Source organism: Nomascus leucogenys, chromosome 5, assembly GCF_006542625.1.
Source record: "Nomascus leucogenys isolate Asia chromosome 5, Asia_NLE_v1, whole genome shotgun sequence".
Classification (NCBI taxonomy): Eukaryota; Metazoa; Chordata; class Mammalia; order Primates; family Hylobatidae; genus Nomascus; species Nomascus leucogenys.
The window spans coordinates 55,970,059-55,986,948 of record NC_044385.1 but is presented as its reverse complement, the minus strand read 5'-3'; positions in this window follow the sequence as shown (position 1 = coordinate 55,986,948).

Below are 16,890 nucleotides of genomic sequence, written 5' to 3'. Positions count from 1 at the left end.
AACAGTGCCTTCTCTGAGATTTGATGTTAAGATATAAGCTCTGTCTCTGGCTGGGCGCGGTGGCTCACGCCTGTAATCCCAGCACTTTGGGAGGCCGAGGCTGGTCAATCACGAGGTGAGGAGATCGAGACCATCCTGGCTAACATGACGAAACCCCATCTCTACTAAAAAATACAAAAAATTAGCCGGGCGTGGTGGCAGGCCCCTGTAGTCCCAGGTACTCGGGAGGCTGAGGCAGGAGAATGGTGTGAACCCGGGAGGCGGAGCTTGCAGTGAGTGGAGATCGTGCCACTGCACTCCAGCCTGGATGACAGAGCAAGACTCTGTCTCAAAAAAAAAAAAAAAGTTCTGTCTCTGGCCTGTGAACTGCAGGACAATTTAGGCTTGGACTTTCAGGGGCCACCTTTCTTATTGCATGAAAAGAAACCAATACATGGCAGGAAACAGTGTCATGACTAATACATTATGTTTACCCATCACTCTGGGAATTCGCTGAGGGCAAGGGCTGTGTCACCTCTCTCAGACTGGAACTCTCTAGGGAAGGGAACGGGGATTCCCCCATTAAATTGGGAGCTCCCCTACGCAGGAGTGACCCTAAAGCAGATTAGGTGCTAAAGTCCTGGTAGTGTAATTGGTAAATATCATGCATTTAAAGCTCCTCACTGAAGGCTTAATTCCTTATTCAGATATCTTTATAAAAATTCCACCTAATTATAAGCTCTGCCTGGGTAGTATCTGTCTCATTTTCCATTCCAGGTACTGAGTCTAAAAAGAAAGACAAGGCCATCTTTGCCTTGGGGAATTTGCAATCTTGGAGCAGAAGGTATATGTGCTATGATGGAAATACATAGAGGGTCCAGTGGGAGCACGGGGAGAAATGGAAACACTGTCTCAGGACAGGTCTGGAAAATCTTCCGAGAAAAGATCTCAAGCCAAGTCCTGAAAGAGGCACAGGTGTTTGTCATCTGGGCAGAGTGGAGAATGGCATTCCAGACCGACTGAGGGAACCGCCTCAGTAGAGGTGTGAGGTGCTTGGGAAGGGGAGGTAGGTGCCAGATGTTGGGGGAGGGTGAGGCTGAATCACCTCCAGGTGTTTAGGGGCATCTTCCCATTCACTCCTCTCCCAGACCCTCCCTTGAAGCAGTCTTTAGTGGAAACATCTTCTGCTGTTTGGAATCCACAGTCCTTCAGGGCAGACTAAAGATCTTGAGCCATGCAATATGCTTCAAATGACCTCCTTCCTTAGCCTTCATCTTCGGGCTACCATGAGTCAGAATTCTCCGCTGCAAGTCCCACTAACCAACTCTTTCTGTTAGAAGCACAAATAAAATACGAAATTTACAGAAATATAAATGGAGTGATGTATTTCATCAGCTGAGGGTACAAAGAAGGTCACAGATCTTTGAATACTTAAATCAGTCCTTTAAGCAACCACCTTTCCAACTAAGCAGAAAGTCTAGTATCTCTTAGTACCCTCTCTTCCTCCCCAGCACTTGCCCCTGACAATGGATGGAAAAGCCCTAGGGCTTGTGTAGTGTGATGGGCCAGTAAAAAGATCACTGGAGAGCCGGCCCAGTCCCTGCTTCTATTACTGCCTCCCGAATGATGACTCCGCATTGGTCTCACACAGTCCAGAGGGGCTTTCCCATGGCAGCCTTTATGCCTTTACCGATCAGATGCCCGCACAGACCTGCTCATGGCTGTGCAACTTCTGGGGTTTCTGATACAGTGCAAATGAGCTTTCACTCACCTGCGTTGCTACTGTCCCCACAGGTCGCCAGCTAAGTAGCTGGGTCTGGGAGAGTTTCTAGCCACTGCCACACTAGCCACACTCTGTGCCACACTCTGTGCCAGAACCGGCAACTTTGCCATCAAGGTAATGCAGGCTCCAGTATGAAGGCAGATGATTGGGCTATACTAGCGCTTCCTAAATTTCACTGTGTGTGGGAATCACCCAGCGAGTTTCTTCAAGCATAGATCTGGGGCCCACACACTCAGACGTTCTCATTCAGTAGGTCTTGGATGGGGCCTAACATTCTGCATTTCTAACAACGCCACAGGATGTTGATGCTGCTGGTCCACGGGCCACACTTTGCTTAGCCCTGTCTGCAGTTGCCCTCAGGATGAATTCTCCCCTGGGGCCCCTGCTGTCTATTCTCACTGGTGATGTCTAAGGTCATTACCATCTCAGTCCATCAGGACCTACTGAATTAGAGTAAATAAGAGATCAGTGTCCTGATTCTTTTCCTTTCAAGGGGCTCCCTGGGCGCCCGATGCAAATGTGTCTACGCCTTCCCGGCTACCTTTGACTCCTCTATTCCAATATTTCTCACAGTAGGGTCCCCAGACCAGCAGTATTAGCATCACAAGGGAACTTGTTATTTAATAGAAATCCCAATTCTCAGGCTCCAGCACCGACCTCCTGTCCTGTGCACTTTTGTGTGGAAAAGTGTCAGAGTGGCCTAGAGGCAGGATGGGCAGGAGTGAGGACAGAGCTACTCTTCACTGGGTTTTCCACAGGAAAGGCAAAGCAGGGCGGAGTGAACATTTTAGAATTGGCTAGTTTGGATAATGCCAACAGGCTTCAAACTACAGGGGTGGTCCCTAGTTACCTGGTACCTGGCCCTGGGATGAGTAGGGCAGAGGAAGATTGCTTCCTGGGGTAGAAGGGCCAGACTGAGGTCTGGCTCTGGGTGGGTTAGTTTGCACATCAAAGGCCTGCTCCCACTGAGCCCATCACTGTCTCTAAGAATATGGCTAGCCCAGGGAGGGGCAGTCTGTCTCCAGCCAGAAGGATGTTTAAACATCAAAACATCGTAACACATATAGAAAGTTAAAAAGATAAACAATACACCCACTGATTCAGAAACTCGGGGGTGCAACTCAGAGCTCCGTTTTCATAACCTTCCAGGTGTTACTGATGCAAACCACAGTGTGAGATCCGTCGCTCTATTCCAAGAGCTACTAGAAGGGTAGCCTTTGCTGAGCCATAACATAGATCCTGTTAGCCCCTCTCCTAACTTTACCTATGCTCCAGGGGCATTCAGTGACTTTCCTAAGGTGACCGGCCGGATCAATCCAGCAGCTGTCAGTCACACACCAAAAGGCGGGGCAGGCCAAGGTGGCTGCAGAGTACAGTGGAGCGGTGTCCAGCCCTGTACTGCAGGCTATGTGTCTTTGGCCATGTCACTAACTTCTTTGTGTCTTCTCAGCAGAATGTGAGGACAGAACCTAATGATCTTGAAAGTTTCTTCCAGCACTGCTGTTTCTTGATTCTCCTTATCACTCCTCAGCGTCCTTATCTGTAAAACAGCGATACTGCCCACCCTGGGATTACAGAGATGATGAAATGAGGTGATGTGTGCGGAAGCACTCAACATCTGCTACAGGCTTGATAAATCTTACCTGAATTTTAAATTATTCTCTTGTCCTTCCAATTCTGCCCAAACTCTCCTTTTTCTTCTATCCACCCCCACTCTGTGCTTACAGCAGACCTTGGGGACCCTCCCTTCTCCAGGATCGCCTGCTCCCTATAGAATTAGCATCCCTATACCCCACAAATATTATAGGGAGAATAGTCCCCCATATACTCCCTCAAGAATCTGGGGATGAAGGGGAGGACTGGAGTCCTGCCTGTGTCACTAGCTTGCTGTGTGACCTTGGACAATTTGCTTAACCTCTCTGTGCTTCCATTTCCATCTCTGTAAAACGATGGCTCTTCATAGCACCCACATCAGAGGGTTTTTGTAGGGATGAAATGAGTTAATGTGATGGGATTACATGTGATGGGATTCGAGCAGTGCCTGGCATGTAGTTGTCTAGGTTAAACAGCCCCTAAGTCTGTGGCACCTGATAGGTGGAAGGCCTCGGACACAGCGCTAGGGCTGGCCCACCGGCCTCCATCCCTCTACTCAGCTGCTTCCTGCTAAATCTCACTCCCTCTCCCGCTCCAGGCCTCAACCTACTCCTCTGAGGATCAGCTTGGAACGTCTGCTCCGGAAGGAGGACCCTCGAGTTTCTTCACTGCCTGTCAGCAGCCCCTCTGCCTCCTCCGTGCCCCCACCCCTCTCTGCCAGGGTGCTTCTGCCAACGGCTGGTTATTTATATCCCTGAGCAGCTGCTGACAGACAGCTGGGAGCTGGGAGGCGGCTGACAGGGACGAGCGAGGCAGAGATGACAGGGTTGTGGGCGGCGCTGTCACTCTTAGCAGGACTGCTGGGCAGAGCCCCCTCCCCTTCACCCAGGGAGGTGAGACTTAGACAGGCTGGGAAGGAGCACCTCAAAGGGCAGGAAGCCAGGGCTGTGAACCCCGGAGACAGGGAGGCAGCTGGGGTTGGAGGCAAGGACTTTGCCCTCGTTGACTTTTTCCAGAATGGGTGGAAGCAGCTGTGGCTTAATTATCTGGGCACTTGCCCAGGGCATCTGCTGCTCACAAGCTGTATGGCCTTGGGTAAGTCACGAACTGTGGGATTTGGGTTCCTCTAAGGAAAGTGAGATGGTTGGATGAGATGCTTGCTGAGTTTTCTTTCAGCCACGTTGATGTAGAGGTTACAAACACAAACCCTGGAGTCTTTGCATCCTGGATCTGCCACCAGCTTGCTGTGTGGCTTTGAATAATTTACTTAACTTCTTTGCACTTCCATTTCCATCTCTGTAAAACGGTGGTTCTTCATAGCACCCACATCAAAAGGTTTTTTTAGGGATGAAATCAGTTAACGAATACATGTGATGGGCTTCAAGCAGTGTCTGGCATGTAGTTGTCTAGGTTAAACAGAGCCTAAGTCTATGATTCTTTGCATGTGTCCTCTTGCTCTAAGAAGGTAACTGACTGTAATAGAAATATTGAGAGTGAAAGGTGGGGACCTTTATATGTATATTGCCACAGAAAGGTGGTTTTATGGGCTTATATACCTTGTGTCATCAAATGGGTGAGTTGCAAATTGGGAAATGTTTAGGCAATGCCTACATTTACTCTGAGCCTGAGTCCTAGTTTTCTGACTTCTGCTTCTACCTGTAATCTCTGGGGACTGTTGTTTGCTCAAAACAGCAAAAGGTTAAAAGGTTGTTGTTCTCCTTTTCTGACTCTGTCTCTGTCATTCTCCCTCTCTTTGCCTCTCCTGCCTTCTTGCTAACTCTTTGCTGTCCTTCTATTTTAAAAATTAATACCTGGTCTTGGAAAGAACAAAATCCCAAGCATATAATTAAGTCCCTGGGCACAGCTGTGCCTACAGCACCAGCCTTGGCCATCAGGGTGTGAGCGACCTTGGAGCAGGGAGCATGTCATCCACCAGCTCTTGAGCCCCACCACACACTGACAGACACACTGGGTTTGCAGCCACACCTCAGCTGTGCTGTCTGGGAGCAGTTGAGCTTGGTGTGGATGATGTCCGTTTCTCTCTTTTATTAATCTTGGCCTTTAGGAAAGGAGTATCCCCGTAACAGAGGAGGGGAGAGAGGAAGGCAACGGAAGCTAACAGGTTACCATGGAAACCGGCTGAACACAAACTCTTAGCTTCAGCTAATACTTGACTTGCAAGAATACGTCCATAGCCACAACCTAAATGAAACACACATACACACTCACCCCTTTAAAAGAAGGATAAATATTGACTCATTCCTCTTTAATCACAGCAGTTAGGTTCTAACGTTGGAGTCCAGATGAGAGGTGAGGATGACATGAATCTGTTCTGTTTTAAAGAAGCCCCTTGCAATTCGCTCTTTTCTTGGAAACCCAGAGCATTAGTTCCAACATCCGACTTTGCCCAGAAGTCATGTAGGGAGGATTATGAGTCCCCACAAGTCCCTTAATTCTTTGCTGTCATGAAGGCCATATAGACCTAAGTTAAGGTGTCTGGTTTGAAACAGTCCCCGGCCATGGGCAATCCCACTACACTGGAGAAAAAAGGAAGTGTCAAAAATGGTTGGACATTTATTAAACATTTCCTGATCACCCACTATGTGCCAAGTGCCAGAAATTTAAAATGATAATAAAAATAAAAAATCTTGTCCCTGTCATCCAGAAGCTCATAGCCCAGGCAGTAGGAGGTATGATACAAATTATCTGTTACTAATAATAAGGGATCCACATTTGCAAATCGTTGTTATATATGCATGAATATTGCATTCAAGGTGACCCTTATGATGTCATGCTTTCTTGAGCGAAGAAAGTGAGAATTGGGGCTCGAGAGAGAGAGAGAGAGAGAGAGAGAGCTGATCTAAGACCACGTTTCCTACCACTCCTAGGCATCCATATTCACACAAACCCGAGCCACAAGGCTGGCAGCTTTTTCCCCACCCTGGGGTTACTGCCTTCCTAACTCACAGGCTACCTCCTTATGAAGGGGGTCAACCTCGCACTATGGAGCACTACCAGAAGCAACACAGTTGTTGTAAGACGCCCATTGGGAAGGGAGTTGGGGAAGGTGTCTTTCAGATGAGTCCACTGGCCCTGTGCTTGTCCTCCACACCCTCTTCCAGCAGTATCTCATTTAAGCAACAAGCAGCCCTCTAAACCCTATTTGGCATATGAGTTACCTGGCTTCAGGGAGATTATAGGTGTACAAGGTCACACAGCTGGTCTGGGAAAGAGCCTGGATGCCCCCCCACATAGATCTGTGGGTCTTCAGCCCTTTCCCCCACTAGTCAAGACATGCAGATCTGAGCTGGAAACGTTGGCTTGCCAGGAGGTGTTGGCCTTGAGCCAATTAGCTCTCAGTCTGTGAGCCCTCTTTCCCGCCTCCCGACAGTGAGCTTCAATTCTGTACATTCCTTTTTCCACTTCAAGGTTGCATTTCCGTCTCCTCTCCCCACGTTTGGAAAGTGTCCCTAATCACCAGAGAATCTAATTACCACTCCTTCTAAGTGATTCTAGGTCTCTGTTATGCAAATGTGGCTATAATTGTGTCAGGCAGGTTTTGTTGTCGGTTCCTCTTTCCTTTTTCCGCCTCTCCCCCCATCTCCTTTCAAATGGGAGTTGCAGTCTCCCCTCTTTTTATTGTAAAGGCCTCTAAGGTCCCCGGCTCCCTGAACCACAAATCGCCTGGATTACCCACTCTGGATCCCAGGAGCCACAACAGACCCGCCTCAGGGCAAACAGAAGGAAAAACAAACAGCATTTAGTGGAATTTATTTTATTTCTTTGGAGATGCAAATCAGAAGGTTCCCAATGAGCTCTGGGAATGTCTGTGTTGGGTAGGAGGAAGTTGGTTCTGTGAACAGCAGCAGAGTCAGGGAAAACAGGCCCCTGTGCAGCCGGAGGGGCTGAGGGCATTCAACATGGGCCTAGGTGTGTGGGACAGGGATGGGAGGAGTGGGAAGCCCCACCAAGCCCTAAACCACTGCATTTGTTATTTTGTCTGGTTAAAAGTTTCCAGGCCTCTTCTGAGTGGAGGCTGTTAGGATACTCTGGCCTGTTTTCCTCGCAGCCTTGGCAGCAGAGTGGGTGCTTCCAGGGTTTCTCAGGGAGCCCCCCACTTACTCCCTATCCCTAGGGAAAATTCAGGACTGCCTTCCTTAGCTGCTGTCTCCTCCTGATACTTAGCAGGCAGAGCAGGAGGCAGGGAGGCTCTGGTTTAAAAAGCAAACCCTTCTGTTTTTTTATTCATTCTCTCACTCAGCAAAACCTTAAGTGCCTACTACGCTACAGGCAATATTCTAGGTCAGGGGATTAGACCTGAGCTTTCGATCTAGTGGATACATAAATATAGCAGAGGAGGTGGCAAAGAATGTTAAGAAACCAGGGCTGGGTGCGGTGGCTCATGCCTGTAATCCCAGCACTTTGGGAGGTCAAGGCGGGTGGATCACCTGAGGTCAGGAGTTCAAGACCAGCATGGCCAACATGGTGAAACCCCGTTTCTACTAAAAATACAATAATTAGGGCTGAGCACGGTGGCTCATGCCTGTAATCCCAGCACTTTGGGAGGCCGAGGCAGGTGGATCACAAGGTCAGGAGACAGAGACCATCCTGGCTGACACGGTGAAGCCCCATCTCTACTAAAAATACAAAAAATTAGCCGGGCGTGGTGGCAGGCACCTGTAGTCCTAGCTACTCGGGAGGCTGAGGCAGGAGAATGGCGTGAACCCGGGAGGTAGAGCTTGTAGTGAGCCGAGATCGCGCCACTGCACTCCAGCCTGGGCGACAGAGCTAGACTCCATCTAAAAAAAAAGAAGACAAATCAGGATGAAAGAGATACCAAATGATGGGGATGGTGCAGTTTGGCAGAGCTCTCTGATAAACGGACATTGGAGCAGATCTCAGTAAAATGTAAGGCTGGAGGTCTAGGCCTGACTCCACCTGGCAAGCTAAGGTTTCTAACCCAGATGTCCTCCTGCTTGTCTGGGACCAGGGGGAAAGTGTTGAAGAGCCACAAACCTGCTCTCTGGGAAAAGAGCTTCCCAGACAGAGGGACCCCAAGAGCACAGGCCCAGCTGAAGCTGCCCAGGTGTTCAGGAACAGCCAAGAGTTGTATGGCTGGAGTGAGGTGAATCGGGGTGGGGTGGGAGGAGACATCAGAGCTCATGTAGGCCTTGGGAGTCATCTGCGGGCCTTGGATTTTGCTCTGAGGTCATTGGAGGATTTTGAAAAGAGGAGTAACATGACCTGACATTTTATAAGGACAATTCTAATTGCTATTTGGCAGACTGTGTGGGGCAAAGCTGGAAACAAGGAACAAAGTTCAGGAGATTTGTAAACACAGTAGTCAGAGGGCCTAGGTGGTAGCAATGAAGGTCGTAAGAAGTCCTCCAAGCCAACAGGATTGGCTGCTGAATTGTATGTATGATATGAGAGAAAGAAAGGATTCAAGGATGATGCTCCAGGTTTAGCCTTAGCAATTCCAGCTGCCATTTACTAAGATGGGAAAGAATGGGGAGGGGAGCAGCAGGTTGAGGGAGGGCAACAAAGTTCTGCTTTGGAGATTTTAGGTTTGAGGTGCCTGTTAGGTATCCACATGGCGACACCAAGAAGGCAGTTGGAAATTGGAGTCTGGGGTCTGGAAGAAGAGGTCTGGGTTGGAGATGTAAATTTGCATACAGATGGTACTTACAGTCGGGAGGCTGAGGCAGAAGACTGTCTTGAAACTAGAAGGTGGAGGTTGCAGTGAGCCGAGACCGCGCCACTGCACTCCAGCCTGGGCAACAGGAGCAAAACTCCGTCTCAAAAAACAAACAAACAAACAAACAAACAAACAAACAAACAAACAAACAAAAGATGGTACTTAAAGTAATGAGAATGGATAAGATTACCTGGGGAGTGAGTACTGGTAGAAACAGAGGTGGTCTAAGACCGAGCCTTGGCACTCCACTCGCTATCTAGAAGTTCTTTCCGGCAGATCTGTGGTATAGGAGAGAGATTCATCTGGGTAAACTGAGGCCTGGGTTTTAAATATGCTAACCCCTCCCTACAAAATTCCCAGCCTTCAGGACCTCAGTTCCTTGAGAGGTGAACTGAGGCACCCCAGGGCCATTACAGGAAAGGAAGGCAGAGGGCTATTTCATGTGTGACCTGGGCAAGTCACGTATCCCTCCCTAGGCCTCAGTGGTCTTTGTAAAATGAGTGGTGAACGCTTGGTGTCTAAGGTACCTTCCAGCTTGCTTGCATGCAATGAGTTTTAACTCCAGAAAGTCTGGTGCACTCAGCAATTGTGACTGGCCTTGAGAGATGGTTAAGTTTCGGCCTCATTCCCCTCATCTGGCTCTCGTTGTCTACCATATAAAGTTGATCCTTGCTATTCATGGATTCTGTATTTGCAAATTCTCCTACTACCTATAATTTATAACTCCAAAACCAGTACTTGTGGTCTTTTGCCAGTCATTCGTTGACATGCCCAGAGCTTCAAAAACTTTAGCCCAGTGTGCTTGTTCTTAGCTGAGGTCAAATCCAGGCTCCATTCTGCCTTCTTGCTCCAACTCTCACATTGTAAACAAGTGTCCTTTTCACGGTCCATTTAGTGTCACGTTTTTCCCATTTTTATGCTTTTTATTGGTGATTTTGCTGTTTAAAATGGCCCCCAAGTGTAGTGCTGAAGTGCTGTCTAATGTTCCTGAGCATAAAAAGGCTGTTATGAGCCTCCCAAAGAAAATACCTGTGTTAGATAAGCTTCATTCAGGCATGAGTTACAGCACGTTTGGTTGGCCATGAGTTCGATGTTAATAAATGAACAATAGACAGTAAATAAAGTGTCTTTAAACAGAAACACACACAAAACAAGGCAATGTATTGATTGGTTGATGAAAATGGTATGACCAGAGGCTCCAGGACCCTAACTCTATATTTCCTCTTGGAATAATGCTTCAGTATTTGCTAATTCACTATTTACAGTGATTTATAGAATGTAGCCACTGCAATGTGTGAGAATTGACTGTATTAACTTGTTTTTTCAACCCCAGTATGCACACACATAAAGTAGTTTGAGAACCGCTAACCCATACCTCTGTGAGGAGCAAATTTACTTACTACAGTACAGTACTTGTGTATAGTTCTTTTTGTTTTTGTTGTGTAACAAAAGCCACATTCAATACAGTTCTTGTCTTTAGTCTTATAGCATCCATTCAAAGCTGTTTTCTAAAGTTACTTCCATTAGTTATTTTCTTTTCCATCTCTTTCAATATTAACTATATGGTTTATTTGTATTACAGTTTTATTTCTTAGTTTGTATTCCATTTTGGGTTCCCCCAATATTCGGGTCAATTTTTAAAAATTTCCAGACAGTAAAATTCACTTTCTATGGTATGTGGTACAATAGGTCTTGACAAGCATAGAGTTATGAATTTACTACCACAATCATGATAGAGAACAATTCATTTACTCCAAAAATTCCCTTGTCCTGCCTCTTTATAGTCAGCTTCTCTCCCCACTACTAACCCCTGGCAACTATTTTTTGTCCCTATAGTTATGCCTTTTCCAGAATGTCATATAGAAGAAATCATGCAATATTCAACCTTTTGGGTCTGACTTCTGTCACTTAGCAAAACCCATTTAAGTTTCCTCCATGTTGCTGTGTCAAGCAGTAGCTGTTCGTTTTTATGGCTGGGTAGTATTCCACTGTAGCACTGTTGGAGGCACCACAGTGTATCTATTTGCCAGTTGAAGAATATTTGGATTATACCAGTTTTTGGTAATTATGAGTAAAGCCGCTATACACATTTATGTAGTGGGTTTTATGTGAACATGAGTTTCCCTTTTTCTTGAGCAGGTGGGATTGTAGTCATATGGTAGGTGTTTATAAGAAATTGCCAACTTGTTTTCCAAAGGGGTTGTACCATTTCATTCCTACCAGTAATGAATGAGAGTTCCAGTTGCTCCACAACCTCACCAGCACTTGGTATTGTCAGCTGTTTTTATTTATTTGCTATTCTAATAGGTTTGTAGCAGTATCTCAATGTAGTTTTAATTTAACATTTCTCTAATGACTATGATGTTAAACACATTTCCACATGCTTATTTTTCATTCCTATATCTCTTTGGAGAAGTGCTTATTCTAATCTTTTGTCCATTGTTTTTTTCTAGTGGTGTTTGTTTTCTTATTGTTGAGTTTCGAGGATTCCTTCCTTCCTCCCTTCCTTCCTTCCTTCCTTCTTTCCTTCCTTCTTTCCTTCCTTCCTTCCTTTCTCTCTCCCTCTATCTCTCTCTCTTTCTCTCTTTCTTTCTTCAGAAAGAGTCTCACTCTGTTGCCTAGGCTGGAATGCAGTGGTGATCATGTCTCATTGCAGCCTTGAATTCTTGGGCTCAAGGGATCCTTCCACCTTAGCCTCCTAAGTAGCTGAAGCTACAGGTGTACGCCACCATGCCTGGCTAGTTTTTATTTTTATTTTTGTAGAGATAGGGGGTCTCACTATGTTGCCCAGGCTGGTCTTGAACTCCTGGAGTCAAGGGATTCTCCTGCCTCAGCCTCCCAAAGTGCTGGGATTATAGGTGTGAGCCACCACACCTGGCTGAGGTTTCTTTAGATATTCTGGATAAAAGATGTGATTTGTAAATATTTTCTCCCCATCTGTGGCATATTTTTTTAATTCTCTTAACAGTGTCATTTGCAGAACAAATTTTAAATTTTGATAATATCTAATTTATCTTTTTCTTTTATGAATCATGCTTTTAGTATTTTATCTAAAAACTCTGACCAACCAAGGTCTCAAAGATTTTCTCTTATGCTTTCTTCTAGAAGTTTTTTAGTTTTACATTTTACATATGATACGTATGTAAACTGATGCATATATTTATTTATTTATTTAGAGACAGAGTCTCACTCTGTTGCACAGGCTGGAGTGCAGTAGTGTGATCTCAGCTCACTGGAACCTCCACCTCCCAGGTTCAAACGATTCCCCTGCCTCAGCCTCCCAAGTAGCCGAGATTACAGGTGTGCACCACCACCCCCCTGGCTAGTTTTCTTGTATTTTTTAGTACAGATGGGGTTTCGCCATGTTGGCCAGGCTGGTCTCAAACTCCTGGGCTCAAATGATCTGCCCACCTCGGCCTGTCAAAGTGCTGGGATTACAGGTGTAAGCCACTACACCTGTATAAAGTAATGCATTTAAAATTAATTTTATAGTAACTTTGAGAGGTTTAGATTGAGAGTCATTTTTTTTGCCTATATTTGTCCAATTATTCCAGCACCATTGTTGAAAAGACTTACCTTTAAGTGGCCTTTTTTGCATCAGTTAAGAAAACAGATTGAGTTCCACAAGGAATTGAAATGGTAGAAACCTAAAAAAGCATATGGAAGGTGAGGGGATCAGAGAGATGGTCCATGTACCAAATAATTCACCAGCTGCTCAAAACGAGAGGTGGTCAAGAGGACCTAAGTCACCTAGGACATTACAAAAATTGAGGGAAGGCTTTGGACTGCTCACGAGTCATTAAATGAAGAGAGGGGTGTTAAGCCAATCTTAGGCAGATCTTCAGGGGAAGAATGAGCCTCCCTGATGTCCCTGTACCCGCAGCAGTGAGGTGCGTGACTTCCCGGGGCTCTGGCTCCCTGGAGTGGTGGGGCGAGGTGGATGCTGCAGCCTGGACTGGCAGCCAGAGTGACTCAGCAGCCCAGGGTGAGCATCTCGGGGGGATGTTGTTTTGTTTGCTCTCGCAATGAACCCCATTACAATAACAGCACCAAGGTGTCCCAGTGCTTTGACTGTTCTCTCTCTGGGCTCCTAATGGAGATTGACAGAATCTAGAGTCCAGGGTAATTCTATTGTCAGCTTCAGCAGCCTCCTGCACCTCATTAGACAAAAGCAGAGAGAAATGAGCAAAGAAGGAATGTCAGCCTCAGAACAGAGGGGGCCTGCTAGAGTAAGCAGCTTTCAGGAGATGACAAGGTAGTGAGGAAATTATCTGGGCTTTCCAACTGGACCCTCTAGGCTCTAGGTGGGAAATTGGGACGTCTGTGTCACAGCTCTGCAAAGCAGAGCCAGCATGAATGGTTCAGTTTCAACTGCAGTCCCTTTTCTTTGAGGGACAGAATGAGGGGAGGCTAAGACAGACATCTTTTGTGTTGTCAGCCTTTGTGTTAGAGGCTCCTTCCGGTGGTGGGGCCTAGCAGGGGTGGTGTTTCTGGGTGGCTTGGGTTTGAGTTGCAAGTGGATGGTGTCAGGGGTCAAAGCCTTATTTGATTTATCTAGACCTTCAGGATTTCACTCAGGATGGATGAACTGTATCCAATGTATAGGAAGAGAGAATCCTAGGCCTATAGGAAAGCTGGAATCCATGATTGTTCCACACTATATCTTGTTTCCCAGCCTTGACCAGAAGCACACACAGATTTAAATAGATAAACACGTAACATACTTATCTTAGTGTGTTCAGGCTGCTATAACAAAAATACCTTAGACTGGGTAATTTATAAACAACAGAAATGTCTTTCTTATGGTTCCAGAGGCTGGAAAGTCCAAGACGAAGGCACAGGCAGGTTTGATATCAGGTGAGGACCTGCTCTCTGCTTCCAAGATGACAGCTTCTTGCTCACGTGTTGGAAGGGGCAAGATTGCTCCTTTCAATCCGTTTTATACGGGCATCAATCTCATTCAGGAGGGCACAGCCCTCATGACTTAATTATTTCCACAAAGGCCCCACCCCTTAATACATGACATTGGGTGGTAGGTTCCAACATGAATTTTGGAGGGAAACCAACATTCAGACCGTAGCAACAGCCAACACTTATATATACAAGCTCATGTACAAATACACAAAACACTAATGCTTCTACTCATACTTTTTTTTTTCTTTTGAGACAAGGTCTCACTCTTTCACTCAGGCTGGAGTGCAGTGGCTTGATCATGGCTCATTGCAGCCTCAAACCTTGGGCTCAAGCAATCCTCCCACCCCAGCCTCCCAAGTAGCTGGGGCTATAGGCATATGCCACCACACAGCTAATTTTTAAAAATTTATTTAGAGACGGGGCCTTGCTGTGTTGTCCATGGTGGACCTGAACTCTTGGCCTCAAGTGATTCTCCCATCTCGGCCTCCCAAAGTGCTGGGATTATGGGCATGAGCCACTGAGCCTGGTCCTCATAGGTAATTTTAAATACACAGAACACTAGACCAGACGTGTGCCAGTTACACATACAGGCAACACACACAGGTCCATGCTGAAGGCATTTGGCTACAGAGTTTTTGTCTGTAGCTTATGACATCAGCCTCTTTGCTTTCTATTTACATCTTGGATATACACCGCTCACACACACATTCACACTCACCCACCATTCTCACAATGCACAGTGCGTACTCAAACACCCAAGCCACAAACGTGTTCACATATACACACTCTGCAGTCACATTTGCCCAAACATACATGCCTCTTCTATTTTCACCATGTGTGACCAGTTGTGGTCATTCGGATGCCTGCCTGTCCTGTGTGTGCAAACCTACGTATGCCTCTCCGGCACACTTGCAACAGGCCAAGCCAGTGTCTGCACAGACTAGCAGAGCAGAGAGTGTTTTCCACCTTTTTCCTTCATTGACATGCAACACCTGTCCTGTCTTTAGTTTTTTGCACTCTGGCTTCGACTGAATTGAATGCCAGTCTGCCTGGCACAGAGCCCAGCGCAGCAGCCCAGAAGCAATTGTCGTGTGGGCATAAGCCTCCAAGAGCCCAGAATGGGTGCACGCCAACTCTGGAGGCACCATCAAGGAAAGAGGCCTCTGTAGGTGACCCCCCACCCCTCATTAGTGCTCTAGAGGGCCATAGGATGAGTCAGCACATGGTAACCTCTTTTCCTCCCTGCCTTTCTTCTCCTCAAAATTCTGGTCATTTGGGTGTTCAAGGCCTTTGCCAAACAGAATGAGTGAGGCTTGAAAGAGATACTAGCTTAGAAAATCCACCATCAGAGTCTGGGCCATTGAATTTTCCATTAGGCTTTGCTTGTGCATTGCTGTAGCCTCATATCTAGAACAAGTCTGGAAGAGTAAACCTTAAATGAATAAATACAAGTGTATGTTAGCCTATGAAATAGGACTAATCCTGCTTTGTCGCTCAGGGCTATCTATAAATCATAAGGAGCAATGCAAATACCTTATGAGGAATTTTTGCTGTTATCATGATCAACACCAGATAGGTAAATCATTTCCTTCCCCACTTCCCACGTTTCTGTCCCTACCTACTCCTAGCGCCTTGAGCTAGCTGTCACTGAGATAATGATACTAGTTACCATTATTGAGTACCTGTTCTGCTCCAGGTACTATACTAAGTACTTTACAAATATCTCGTTCTATCCTCTCAACATCCTTGTTAAATAAATGTTACTGTCTGTATTTTATAGTCTGGAAATTTGAGGTTTTGAGGGGCTGAGCAGCTTGCCCAAAGTCACACAGCTAGTAGACAGCAGAGACAGGATTTGAACTCAGGTCTTTGCTTCTCAGACTCATGTCATCCTCACTCCACCAAACTTACATTTATCATCATCAGCCATAGAATGCAAATTCTATCCATATATCTATTGTTTAAGCCTAAACCCCCTTTTCAGTCTTTGTCCATCTCAATTTTAAACGGTAAGCCAGGCTATAAATAGCAGAAACTATGTTTATTGAATTCATTTCATAGAGTTCAGCATACTTCCAGGAATATATATATATATGTAGGTTCCTTTTTTTTTTAAGTAATGGTTCCATGAATTTCACATTGTGTCTGAAGCTAAGAGACTAAGTTCTAGCTTTTTTTCTTAGAAAAGAACAAACTATAAAGAGATGCAGTCTGAAGGGAAAACAAACTGTCTTTCACTACAGCATACTTCTGTGACCAGATGCATGGGGGCTTTTCCCTACACACCAAGAAATTCTCCAGCAGACACCAACTGGGTGTCCTATAATTCAGTTCCATTCTGACACCATCTACTTGCAGTGAGAGTCAGATCCCACAGCTGATGGCTCAGACCCACAAGACTGCCCCCAGTTCAGGTGCCAATCACATGACTAAGGTTGTGACCTGTGCTTTTGACCAACCAACTATAAATTGGGGTTCCCATGACCCCCTCCTTGGTTTCAATGAATTTGCTAGAGCAGCTCACAGAACACTTACTTTACATTTACCAGTTTCTTCTAAAGGATATGATAAAGGATACAGATGAGCAGCCAGATGGAAGAGATGCATAGGGCAAGGCATGTGGGAAGGGGCGTGGAGCTGCCATGTGCTTTCCGGAAGATCCGCCCTCCAGGCACCTCCACAGATTCAGCTGTCTGGAGCCTCCTGAACCAAGTTTTCTTTGGTTTTTATGGAAGCTTTATGACATAGGCCTGATTGATTACATCATCGGCCATAAGGGATCAATGCAACCTTCAGCCCCTCTCTCCTCTCCAGAGGTTGTAATCATACCATGGTCTTTCTGGTGACCAGCCCCCATTCTGAAGCCATCTAGGGGCTCCCAGCCACCAGTTTCCTCGTAGCATCCAAACGACATTATTTTGTC